The following is an 11,095-nucleotide window of genomic DNA, read 5'->3' on the forward strand; positions in this document are numbered from 1 at the left end:
TCTCTTTTGAAAAAGTATTTTTATTTATTTATTTGACAGAGAAAGAGGGTGAGGGCGAGAGAGAGAGAGAGAGAGAGAGAGAGAGAGAGAGAGAGAGAGAGAGGGAGAATGAATGAATGTGGGTGTACCAGGGCCTCCAATCGCTGCAAACGAACTTCAGATGCACGTGCCCCTTGTGCATTTGGCTAACTGGGTCCTGGGGAATCAAACCTGGGTACTTTGACTTTGCAGGCAAACGCCTTAACTGCTAAGCCATCCCTCCAGCCCACCATCTCACTTTTTAAAAATTATTTACTTGCAGGCTGGAGAGATGGCTAAGTGGCTAAGGCATTGGCCTGCAAAGCCAAAGGATCCTGGTTCGATTCTCCAGGACCCATGTAAGCCAGATGCACAAGGGGGCGCATGCATCTGGGGTTCGTTTGCAGTGGCTGGAGGCCCGACACACCCATTCTCTCCCTCTCTCTCTCTCTGCCTCCTTCTCTCTCTCAAATAAATAGATAAAATATTTTAAAAAATAAAAATAAAATTATTTACTTGCACATGCACCCATGTGCACACACACGTGGTTATAGATGCTCCGGGGCCTCTTGCTGTTAGCAAGGAATACTAGGTGTAGGCAAGCGCCCTTAACTGTTGAGCTTACCAGCCCTCCATCAGTCTCTGGTTTTATCCTATAGCCCCATCATTGCTTCTTGTGTCTTTTGTCTCCTTTTCTATCGTGTTGTCCCCTCCTCTTCCAATGGAAGTGCCTGTCTCAGCACCTGGCCTCACACACACCATTCACTTTTCCCTGCCCTTCTCAATGGCCCCTCTGTTATTCCTAAGCACTGTCTTGCCACCCCCAGCTCCCTGCTTTCCTTCTCTGGTTCTCTGTGACCCCTTCTTTGTCTCCCTCTCTTGGTTCTCCTGCCGTCTATCCCCATAGCCTCTGTCTTCGGCTAATAAGCGTGCAGTGAGCCTCAGTAAGTGCCAGGCCCTGCTGTCTCCTTTGTGGGGTCTGAGCCCCCTTACCTCTCACTGTCACCCTCTCTCCCAGCCATCCTTGCCCTAGGCCTGCGGTTCTCCCTTCCCCCAGCTCCACGGGGCTCCAACACTGGTTATTATTCAGTTTTATGAGAAACCTCCAGGCCTGCCCCTGAATGGACCAACCACAACTGGAACCAGATGTGCAATCCTGGCTTGGAGATGGGAGGGAGGGAGGAGAGAAATGGCAGGGCTGGCTGAAGGAGGGGCCGGGGACCAGGAAACCCTGGGAACCTGGTCTTGGGTTCCTGGAGAGGAAGAGGAAGAGAAAAAGGGAGGAGAGCGACAAAGATGGGGAGAAGAGTGACAAGGGACAATGGCTTCTTCAGAAAGGACCCTCGCTCTGTGTGTGTGCCCGAGTGTGTCAGTGTGCAGAGTGTGTGTCTATGTGTGTGTGACAGCCCTGCTAGGTGATGGGCTGTGGCGTGGCTCTGGGAAATTCAGGGAAGGCCTGTATTTTTTTTTTTTTTCCCCCTCAGAAGCCTCTAACTCCTTGAGTCTTTTGGTTGGATTCTAGTAACTTGCTGAGTTCAGGGACTGTGCCCAAATGTGGGAGCAGGCAGGCTGGGGAGAGGGGATGCTGTTGGTTGGAGGAGTAGAGGGAACCTTCTAAAGACTCTGAGGGCAGCTGAAGGTGGGTGGACATCTCACGGGGCCCCCTGGAGCTGCTGCAGACCTGGGGGGTGGGGGGAGGATGAGATGTGTCTGGGATAGTGGTGTAACAGCGTGATGGTTCCCATGTCCCTGCAAAGTCACTTTATCTGCAATTGTACAGCTTCAAAGAGAAGCGTCTGCCTCCAATTATCTTGCTAAAGCCCTGTGCAACACTTAGCTGTTTCAAATGCCCTTTTACTCAGTTATTAACCATCCATCCATCCATCCATCCATCATTCCTTCATTTATCCCACACTGACTGAGACTTTCTTTGTGTGCCAACCTTGTGCTGGGCACTGGATAAAGTAGGCAGAGGGTGGAGGATTTGCCTTCTCTCTGCCCTTCCCATGTAATTTCCTAAGAAGGTGCCCCTTCCCATTCATTACCAAGAGATTTTATTGCCACTAGAATGCAGAGAAGTCTTCCAAAGTGCTGACCATCTCCTATGCTTCTTTTTTTTAAAAAAAATTATTTATTTATTAGAGAGAAAGAGGGGTAGACAGAGAAAGAGAGAGAGAATGGGCATGCCAGGGCCACTAGCCACTGCAAATGAACTCCAGATGCAAGGCCATCTTGTGTATCTGGCTTACATGGGCATGTACTAAGGAATCAAACCTGGGTCCTTAGGCTTTGCAGGTACGCACATTAACCACTAAGCCACTCTCCAGTCCCCCTCCTGTGCTTCTTGTCTCTCCTCTATACCCCTGTGGTGCTTTGAATCCTATGTCTCCTATAAATTCATGTGCTTTGAATGCTTGGTCCCTAGCTGGTGGCATTTTGGGATGTGGAGCCTTGCTGGAGGAGGTGTGTTGATGGGGAGGGCTTAGGGCTACTGTAACCAGCTCCCCCCTTAGAACTTGGCTCCCTCTCTTGCTTCTATTTTCCACCTGCTTTGGCCAAGGTGATGCCCATCCTTTGCTCATGCCACTCTTTCCCCTGCCATCACAAAGCTTCCCCCGACCCCCAAGATTGGCCATTGAAAGAAAACCCTCCCTCCCACCAGCTGCTCTTGATGGGGTGCTTTGTCCCAGTAACAAGATGGTGACTACAACAGCCCTCTTGTCATTTTACTTCCAGGGGGATACTGAAGTTCGGGGGGAGGATTTGGCTGAACTAATGTAAGATCTTAAATGTCTTTGGATCTAAACTTGGCATATGGCAGGGCAACCAGGCTGAGGGATATAGGTCCCTGGCCCGGATGGAGAAGATAGAGCCTTTGCAACCCTGGAGAGCTCCATTGTAGAGCTAGCTGTAGGTTCAGCATCCTCTGTCACCCTGACACTGTCCTGTCTGGCCTCTAGCAGGTCACAGGTCGCTTCACCGTTCTCAGTCTTCAGCTGTGATAAAAAGGTGGCAGGGAGAAGAGGTGAGAAGTGTTCAGTAAGTGCCCGGTGTGCGGTAAGTGTGCAGACAGCGAGGGTCCCTCCTTTCAAGAGACTGCGACTTTGGCTTTGTCATTCAGACAGTGACCTGAACTTTCCCCTCTGTTATTTTAGCTTTTATATATATATATATTTTACATACAGAAAGTTGAATGGCTGTATGGTGAACTCCCTAGATTAACAGACACTTGGGTATGCATTCAGTCCGCCCTCTGAATTGATGGGTTCTGTTCATCAGTCAACCAAGTGCTGATGAAAAATGCTTGGGAAAACCCCCAGTGACTTACTGAACATGGGCAGGATTTACCCCCGTGCTGTCCTTCCCTAAACACAACACTTTGCATAATCTTCACCCTGTATTAACGATCACAAGTATTCTACAGGGGATTTCGAGCATACAGGAGGATGTGGATGAGTTGTATGCAAATGTTCTGCCAATTCATATGGGGGACTTGAGCATTGCAGTTTGGGTCCTTGGGATACTCAGGGTGGTGGTATTGCTGCATGGCATTTCTGTTAGTCCGCCTTGGCTTTTAATTTTTATTCATTTATCTGAGAGTGACAGACAGAGAAAGAGGCAGAGAGAGAGAGAGAGAGAGAGAGAGAGAGAGAGAGAGAGAGAGAGACAGAGAGAGAGACAGAGAGAGAGACAGAGAGAGAGAGAGAATGAGAATGAGAATATGGGTGGATGCACCAGGGCCTCTAGCCACTTCAAATGAACTTCAGATGCATGCGCCACCTTGTGCATCTAGCTTACATGGGTCCTGGGGAATCAAGCCTCGAAACGGGGTCCTTGGGTGTCACAGGCAAGCGCTTAACTAGTAAGCCATCTCTTCAGCCCCCCACCTTAGTTTCTGATGCATTTCAAAGAGTGGAAGCATTTCATGGTGTATAGCTCTGCTCAAACGACTTAAAAATTATTATTTTATTTTACTTTATTGGATTTTCAAGGTAGGGTCTCGCTCTAGGCCAGGCTGACATGGAATTCACTATGTAGTCTCAAGGTGGCCTCAAACTCATGGCGATCCACCTACCTCTGCCTCCCTCCCGAGGAGTGCTGGGATTAAAGGCGTGCGCCACCACGCCCGGCCTCAAATGACTTTTGAATATACAGTCGCCAATATCACTCAGTAGGGAACTCCACTCCAAAATAGGGATTATTACCCCACACTCAACAGCCAAGGAAATAAAAAGGCTTAGAAGGGAGGAGCCTGGCAGCCAGTCTCAAAGTGCACTGTAAATGCAGCAAAGCAGAGCGTCCTCTGAGAGTTGAAGCCTGGTCTCGCATCTGCCTTCCAGCCACCAGCCCCTGTGGCCGCGTCTCCACGGCTATGGCTTTCCCATGGGGTTCTGGACCCCTTAGCATCCTGATTCCTTCGGGTCCCTTTCCACCCCTGTTTCCAGACCATCTGGCTGTGGCCCCAAGGAAGCTGCTGTGCCAATTTTGCCCAGGTGCCCGCCTGGCCCCAGCTAAGGGAGCGTGTTAGAGCGCTGCAGGGGTTAAAGGAGGCGGCCGGGGTTGGGGGGGGGGGTGCCCGCGAAGCGCTGACTCCGGGAAGGAGGCGGTGCTGGCGGCTGCCGCCCTCGGTGTTCTCACTGGCTCTTCGCAGTGGCTGTGGGACCAGCCCTTCTCCTGCTCGGTTCCCGCTTAGGCACAGAGCTCACTCATTGCCTTCCCTGAGGCCACCAGCTTCCTGCCGGGCCCCAGCCGCCACCCCTGCCACTGCCCCATTGCCCCGGTCCTGCCACCCAGTGGCTCCTCCGCTGGAAAGGTAAGTGGATGCTGTGTGTGTGTGTGTGTGTGTGTGTGTGTGTGTGTGCGCACGCACGCACGCATGCACCCACGCACGCGTGCAAGGGTATAGGCAGGTCCGAGAGGGATATGGGCTGAGGTCAAGCCCACTGCTCAGGGCTCAGGGGATGAACTTGGGGAAGGCGGGGTCAGCCCCGCCCTTCTCACATGCCTCTGGGTTTGGTTAGCCCTTGGGGCCAACCTGTCGGGGTCCCCTGGCTGTCAGAAGTCCCCCCCACCCCCTGAGGTCGGGCCGGGTTGTCTGGGGCTGTCCTGGCTTACCTGGGCGCTGCCAGTCAGAGGAGTTTTGTAGCTGCTGGAGGCTGAAGCCAGCCAGGGAGCGGGGAGGGAGTCGAAGGGACAGTTGACCCCTGGAGGCCAGAGGTTGAGGATCTCTTCTGCTTGTCAACTGTCCATCTCAGAGCCCTGGGAGGGAGGGAAGTATGTGTAGGGGGGATGGTAAGCTGACCATTTTTTTTTTCCTTTTTCTTTTTGAGTCTTGTTAACTGCAGCTGCTTTAGGGTTCCTTCTCCTTTGAGGTCTCTCGGCTCCCTGAGGGCTGACTAAGGCTTCAGGGGAGGGGCTGGCCACAGAGGGCTCCATTTCAAAGCTCCCCCTGACTCCCTCCCTTGCTCACAGGGGAGAGGGGTAGAGACTGGCATGTGTGCCCCCACCCTTCCCCCAGCCATCTAGCTGGTTCTTTTCTCACCCCTCTGGGCAGAAATGGCTAATCCAGGTGGTTAATGAACAGACATGGCCAGCTCCCCCTTCCTTCCCCCACCAGCCTCTCTTCCTCTGATCCCGACCCCCTTGCCCACCACCCCTTAGCAGGTCAGAGACGCCACCCAGAGCTAACCTCAGGCTCGGGGCCAGGACTGCCTGGCCAGATGTTTTTAGGCTGGCCTCTGTCCTAGTAGAGGAAATTGGGAGGGGATGCCTGGGGGGGACCCAGAGAAGCCTGCTGGGCTCCTGGGCTGGGCTCCCAGCAGGGGCGTGGGACAGGGTTTGGGGACAGGATGGGTGCCGGGAGGGGAGGAGCCCAGGCCTCCTGAGGGCAGGAAGGCATTGTGGTGGGAACAGGATGGGGAGCTAGAGACTGGGGCTTCAATCTTTGGAGACAGGGTGTCTCTCCTGGAACCCCTTTCTGTGTGGCGCTGCAGAGGTAGGATGGTTAGCGGCGAAGGAGGGTTTCCCCCTTTCCTGAAGTCTCCTGGGAGTGGTGGCTACAGTGGCTCAGACTTGGCCTCCAGTAACTCTTGCTCTTGCCGACTGGTGGCTCCCTCTTTCTCTGGTCTCTGCTACCCCAGTTCTCCCCAGGACTCAAAGCTCACTATAGCTGAGGGTCCCTCGGTCACAACCGCTGTGGCCCACAGTTGGGTGAGAGAGCCCTACAAGGGACCAGAAATGGGGATCCCAGTGTGGGGGCTGGCCCATTGAGGGAGAGCAGGAGAGAGGAAGGAATGAGGTAAGGGTGTGAGGGGACCACCTGTTGCGGGGGGGGGGGAGGATGGGTGAGTAGGAACTTTGATCTGGAGTTGAGGGGTCTTGAGCGGGGCAGGCTGGGAACCTCTGATTCTACAGCTCTAGCCTTGAACACTCTTGGGTCTTCCTTTCCCATCCCTCATCCCGTGCTTCCTCTCAGAGTCCTGGAGCAGAAGCTGCTGGCCAGGAAGGGCAGGTTGACCTGGGATGCCTGGGAGACCAGGCTAGGGGCTGCTGTGCTGAGAGCCCTCTGCAGATACAAACTATTAGGAAGCCACGGGGCGGACAGTGTTTTGGATGGTTGAAGGAAGGGGCTTTAAGAAAGTTTCCAGTAGCTTTTGCAGGTCAGTGCGAGGGTGGCCTCTGTCCCAGGGGGCAATTCGGAGGACAGGCTGGATACTGTGGAAGGATTCCTGAGCTGGGATGTGGTGAGAGGGCTGACCTTAAGGTCTCTGGGGATGCTGAGGGCCTGGGATTCTTAGAGTTGGGGAATTCTCTGACACTGGAATGAGGGGGTTGAAAGTGGTGGCCTCTGGTCTGGGGCGTGGGCTGTGATGGAACTTGCACGGTTGCCCTCCCTGTCAGCGTGGGGGAACCGAGGACCTGACGCTTTGCCTCGTCCACGCCCCTCCCTGGCACTCTGCACTGCCTGCCCACCAGCTCTGCCCCAGCTGCTTCCTGTACTCTTCTGAGGTCCTTCCTCTTGGCCACTCTTGGTTAACACCTTACGGGCTGGAAAGGACCTGTGGCAGTGTGACACAGGGTGCTTGGAGGGGACAGCAGTCACCCCAGGTCTTCAGTGGCAGAGAACAAGGGGCAGGGGCTTCCATGCTGGGCATCTTGAGCCCTTGGCCAGTGTGGCCAAGTTGCTGGAGATGGCAGCAGAGGAGTGGTGCCAGGATCAGAGACGCAGCATAACCCAAGGGCAGGTCTTCCCGGAGCCTCAGTTTCTACCTTGGCAAATACTGCAGGGTTGTCAGGGCACCTGGGAGTGACTTGTGTAATAACGTGCATGGTGGGTATAAGCCAAGGGCATTTGTTCCTTGTTCTCAAGGGCCTCTCAGGAGGGTGGGGTAGGGTGGGGGGAGGAACAGATGACCTCCCTCTGGCCTCTCCAAACCTGTTTGCCCCGGAGAGGAGGGGAGGGGGGGAAGCATGGTAGGGTTACTTCTCTAAACACAGTATGGGGGGCTGGGCTTCCCACAGTGCAACAAATATCTAGGTGGGCTTTCCTGGGGCTTAGGACCATCCTTCCTAACTCAGCCCACCTCTCCACACAGCCAATTCTGTGGCTGCCACATGTGGCCCCTTTCCTCCTGAGCCGGGTGACTGGAGGAACCAGAGTCTGAAGTCACCATAGATAGTCCCCTGCTTCCGATCAGAGTGGCACCTCTCACCCTCCTGGCCCCCTTTAAAGAGAAAGTTCTTTATTGCCTTGTCTCCAGCCAGAGGCTAGAGGAGGCTGCTTAATCAAAGTGCCCTTCTCTGGGGTTGAAAGGATGGAGGAAGAGGTGGGAGGGAATGTGAGGCCCAGGTGGGACTCCTTAATCTCAGGAAGGGAAACTGAGGCCCAGTTGGGGAATGAGACTGACAGACAGGAAGCCACCCCCCCACACACCTTTATCAACTGAAGAAATCGAAAGGGAGTGTGACCGGGGAAGAAAGAAGGTAGTTTTCAGAGACTGGGGAGGGACTGGCCTCCACTTTGTCCCCTGCATTGTCCCCTGAGGCTTCTGGCTCCCTGGTTGGTCAGCTGGCTTTTAGCTTTCCAGAGCTATTAGGCATGTGGAGATATGGGCATAAGCCAGCTGGAACGAAGTGGTGGGGTGCAGGCTGCTGCCAAGGCTACCTTGCTGGGTGCCTTGCTCATCTTTGCAAGGTCTTACTTTAGCCTGACCTCTTCCCTCCTGCCCAGAGTTACTGTCCTATCCTGAGGGGACAGGCTGGAGACCCCAGAACATCTGATTCCTGGGCCCACTTTCACTCAGGTCAGCAACCTCGGCTATCTCCTGCTTATTCTGCTCCCCCCCCCCGCCCTTGATGTCCCTGGGGACATTGGAGCTGGGGGTGGGGAGGGGCTGAGCCAGTCCCTGGCACTACCTCTTGCAGGGATTTCGGGCCCTGTGTGATCCCTGCCTTTTAGGGCTGCAAGCGGTGCAGAAGGGCGGGCAGGCGCAGGGAGTTAACCAAGCAGCCGGGTGGATGACTGCCACTGGAGGGCTTGTCTCCCCTCTGCCCCTGGAAGCATCCCAGGCCTGGCTCTGCTCCCCTCAAGCACCTTCCTCATCAGCTCTGTCCCCTGGCTGTATTGAGCGGCTGGCTACCCACCGAGGCAGGCTGTGGGGGAGTCTTTAGCCTCTCTGGTAGCGCTCGCTCGCTTGCAGTGCCTGACAGGGTGAGGCCAGAGGGCTGAGAAGTCACTGGTTTCTCTGAAGCTCTGTGAGCCTGCAAACAGCTGCGTTTCTTCGGGGTATAGGGAAGGGTAGAGGGTGGAGTCTAGAGCTGGTCTGTGGGGGTCCTAATCCTGACGACTGCTTTTCTTAGCTGGGTGGTCTTAGCAAGTGACTAGACCTCTCTGAGCCTCGGTCTCCAGCCTTTAGAATGGGGCAGTAGAATCTTCTTCGCCGTGCACAGTGAATGCTCAGTTGACGTCGGTAGCTAAGTCTTAGTGGCGGCCATGTTTTTCCTCCCAGAAACTTTCACTTGGCTGACCCTTTTCTCTTTTCTTTTTTTTTTTTTTTAAATACTTCACATATTTATTTAAAGAGAGAAAGAGGGACAGAGAAAGAGAGTGAGAGAGAATAGACGTGCCAGGGCCTCCTGACACTGCAAACAAACCCCAGACACACGTGCCGCTTTGTGTGTTTGGTTTTACGTGGATACTGCGGAGTTGAACCCAGGCTGTTAGGCTTTGCAAGCAAGTGCCTTTCACCGCTGAGCTATCCGTCTCTCCAGCCCTGGTTGGCCCTTTTCTGTCTCACTAGGTTTGTTCCCTTTCTACAGTGGGGAGTTATGGGACGAGGCAGGGAGAAACAGGGTCCCGTGCAGTTTTGCTAAGGAGTTTTAGCGGTAGAGCAGTCTTCCTTCCCCAACTCTGTCTCTCTCTGCTGTAAGGAGGAAGGAGGGACCCTGAGGGGACTTCCCCAGGCCGCCTAGTCTCCCTGAGGAGTGAGTGCAAATCTGTGTTTATGGAGGACAGAGAAAGATGCACTCATTGTAAACAAGGCATTATTGTAAGCCAGTCTGAGTCCCCTCCACCCCCAGGGTCCCTTCCTGTTGCCTCAAAGCCCCCAGGCTTGGAAAGGACCTAGCCTGCCCCCAGGGAGGCGACCCTTGACTGTGGGCTTCATCCACACACAGGGCATCCATGTTTTAGAGCGAGATTCACAAGGAACTGCTGTACGTATGCGACTTAGCACCCTCTAGGCCTCCCTGAAGTCTAACCTGCAGTTCCTCTTGCTGTAGTCTAGTTCAGGGGCTGGAGAGATTGCTTAGCTGTTAAAGGCACTTGCTTGCAAAGTCTGAAGGCCTGGATTCTATTCCCAGGGCCCACGTAATGCCAGATGCACAAAGTGGTACATGTGTCTGGAGATCGTTTACGGTGGCAAGAGTCCCTGGCATGCCCATTCTCTCCCTCCCTCTCCCCACTTACAAGTAAATAAATAAAATAGGTGTAGTTCAGTCCCCTGTTGACAGCGGGTGGGGACAGCCGTGGCCAGCCCTTCCTGTGTGCCTGTAGGAGCTGAGAAGTTTGATGCCTGGTGGGTAGAGTTCCTGGCCACAGTCCACTTCCCTCCAGGCCTTTGAGCTTCTGGGGTCCTTAGCTTTCCTGCGCCCCTGAGTAATGCCTTAGGAGTAGCAATCAGCCCTTCAGGCTGGCCTGGCTGTGTTCTCCACCCAGCAGAGTCCCACCCAGGAGGCTGAGGTTGCTTGGGGTGGGGTGGGGTGAGGGGTGATAGCTGCTTCCGGACTCCTGGCTGCCCAGTTGTCCGCCCAGCTGCAGCTGCAAAAAGCATTAAGGAATTTTTCTTTTCTCTTTTTGTTTTGTTTTGAGGAATAATGGTCTTTAGTTAATGATGATGGCAGTCAGGAGGACCCTGCCTTGCTGGTCTTTTCAGCCCCGCTCCTCTCTGTCCCAGTTTTTTTTTTTTTTGCATGTGTATGTAGTGTGTGTGTGTGTGTGTGCGCGTGCGCGTGCGTGCGCGCAGGTCAGAGGTTGCCATTGGGTGTTCTCATCAATCTTTCTTCACCTTATTCTTTGAGACTGGGTCTCTCACTGATCCTAGAAGTCACCTAGTCTAGCCAGTGAGCCCCAGAGAGTCCCTGTCTCTCTGCCTCCCCCGGTGCTGTGATTATAGGCTCACCCCACCCATCATTGACTTGGGTTCTCTGGATCTGAATTCAGGGCCTTGAGCTTGTGCAGCAAGTATTTTACCCACTGAGCCATCTCCCCAGCCCACCATCAATGCCTATTACTCTTACAAAGCCAGCCTTGGGACTGGAGAAATGGCTCAGTGGTTAAGGCGTTTGCCTGCAAAGTCCAATGACCTGGGTTCGGTTCCCCAGCATCCATGTAAGCCATTGTGCATCTGGAATTCACTTGCAGTGGCTAGAGGCCTCAGCGCACTCATATCTTCTCTCTCTCTCTCTCTCTGTCTTTATCTCTCTTTGCAAGTAAATAAAATATTTTTTAAAAGAGCTACCCTTACCTTTGACCCTTGACCTTCACGATCCTGGGCAATTAGTACACAAGGACCCTTTT

At 53.9% G+C, this 11,095-nt stretch overlaps 1 protein-coding gene across 8 annotated transcripts in view; it reads left to right on the forward strand.

The window, feature by feature from the left end:
• Tns1 (tensin 1) overlaps window positions 1–11,095 on the forward strand; it is a 216,371-nt gene that overhangs the window by 68,273 nt on the left and 137,003 nt on the right. Inside the window, exons 1-2 of one of the 8 annotated variants that reach the window (XM_045147171.1) lie at window positions 4,339–4,511; window positions 4,712–4,831. The exons of 5 other annotated variants lie outside the window; for them this stretch is intronic. The gene's annotated coding sequence lies outside the window, so the exon portion shown is untranslated. Of the gene's footprint in view, window positions 1–4,338; window positions 4,512–4,711; window positions 4,832–5,913; window positions 6,014–8,259; window positions 8,322–11,095 lie in introns of those variants that run through there. 2 more of the 8 variants (XM_045147173.1, XM_045147174.1) reach the window with 2 other exon arrangements.

The sequence above is a fragment of the Jaculus jaculus genome, chromosome 4 (assembly GCF_020740685.1).
Source record: "Jaculus jaculus isolate mJacJac1 chromosome 4, mJacJac1.mat.Y.cur, whole genome shotgun sequence".
NCBI classification, from domain to species: Eukaryota; Metazoa; Chordata; class Mammalia; order Rodentia; family Dipodidae; genus Jaculus; species Jaculus jaculus.